Below are 2,074 nucleotides of genomic sequence, written 5' to 3' on the forward strand. Positions count from 1 at the left end.
TATATATAATATGAAGAAAATAGTCATTCCTCTTTAAATAGTAATTCTGAATGTGAGATTACTTCTATATTATCAACAGCAAGAACAGATGTACATGTGTGCATCTATACATAAGCGAAGTAAAAAATGATACAAGGAGGGGCTTCCCGGAGGGGCTTCCCTGGTGGCGCAGTGGTTGAGGGTCCAGCTGCCGGTGCAGGGGACACAGGTTCGTGCCCCGGTCTGCGAGGATCCCACATGCCGCGGAGCGGCTGGGCCCGTGAGCCATGGCCGCTGAGCCTGCGCGTCCAGAGCCTGTGCTCCGCAGGGAGAGAGTCCACAGCAGTGAGAGGCCCACGTACCGTGAAAAAAAAAAATGATACAAGGAAATATATTCAGCATTTGCTTAATAGCAACTGAAAATGAAAATATTTTTGTCATTTTTTTAAACTAAAATTGATGCTTAAATCGATTTTGATGGGCAGAAAGACATGTATGACAAGAAACAATTCTTTACAACCAAATTGATGTCAGTGGATAAAAAAAGAGAAAAGATATAAACATTTAACATTTCTATCACACATAAAAAAGTGGCCTATCAAATAAATATCTACATGATACATTTCCTTTGTAATGTACCTACTCATTTTGCATTTCAATTTTAATTTAGATAATTATAATAGGTATTTATGTTTGACTATTTTGTTATGTAGTTGCTTAAACAAAATTTAGAACTTTAATGAAAACATAAGTCTTTAATTACTACCTAATAAATCCCTACCATTTCTCCAGATGTACTGGTCTTTGATTAGACATTTTACTCCTGACTTGCTTTTAAATAAGTTGATTGTGAATAAAGAGAAAAATATAATCAGCTATCTGCAAATAATGATCAAAATTAAAAGCATGTTATATTAATGTAGTATTATTTGTTTGTAAGATGTTCAAATTTATTCAATGCTCTAAGCTAAATAATTCATCAGTATTTTAAAGAGAATAAATGAAAGTTAAGTAATCAGATTATTTTGTGCAAAGATCACTTTTAATCAGCATCAATTGCATTCTTTAGCAGTTACATTATATATATATAATCATTGCATTATTATAATATGTATAATTATATATTACATGTAATTAAAATAATGCATGTATTTGGGGTCAAAACTCCTACTCAAGTAAAATCACATTTTACCATTTTTTGAAAATCAAATTATCTACTTATATAGTATGTGATTTATAATTATCACAAATTATCTAAATGGAAATGTAATTTGAAAGATGCAAAATTACCTGTGAAATATATTGCTTCTTTGATAAATTATTGTGATTAACTGTGATTATTTTCTTAACTCTTCAGCTGCTCTATGTTATCCTAATTCATTAGACAGAAATTAACTTATATAAATTTCTTGAAAATTTTCAGTAAAAACCAATATTATTATTATCATCTCTGTACATTTTTCTAGTTTCATAGTTTCTTAAACTAATGGTTAAAATTTAATATACTCCATAAGATATTATTCTAAGTTCCTTAATATTTTTCTTTCTCTATTTCATAACTATTAATTGAAAAATTACTATATATTACATACAATTCTGCTTTATAAAAACTTCCCTTTGTGAACTAAAATAAGACCTAGATAAGCACATGTCTAATTGCCATATCCCCTACATTTTCATCTGTCTTGTCCTTGAATTTTTAGGCAGTGATAAATTAGGTGTGTGACTCAGATGGAGTCCATCACATTCAGTTAGTAATAATCTATCACAGAGCTCAAGTAAAAAGAAACATGTGGAAATAATTCTAATCATTAAAGTCAATTTACAAGGCTTTACTTTGTAAACATGGAAAGATAATTTAATTTCTACCTCTCTCAATGTTATTTGAAAGTTATAGTCAAATCAGTTTGTTGGTCTCTAATGATATATAGATTTTACATATTTGCTACTATATATATGTGTGTATATATATATATATATATATACACACACACACACAATTTCTAATATATTATGTGTCTTTATATCTTTGCGTATGTGTCTGTTTAATAGATGGATTTGCAAAATAAAAGTAGACTATTTTATCCTAAACCTA

The sequence above is a fragment of the Globicephala melas genome, chromosome 3 (genome assembly GCF_963455315.2).
Source record: "Globicephala melas chromosome 3, mGloMel1.2, whole genome shotgun sequence".
In the NCBI taxonomy this organism is placed as follows: domain Eukaryota; kingdom Metazoa; phylum Chordata; class Mammalia; order Artiodactyla; family Delphinidae; genus Globicephala; species Globicephala melas.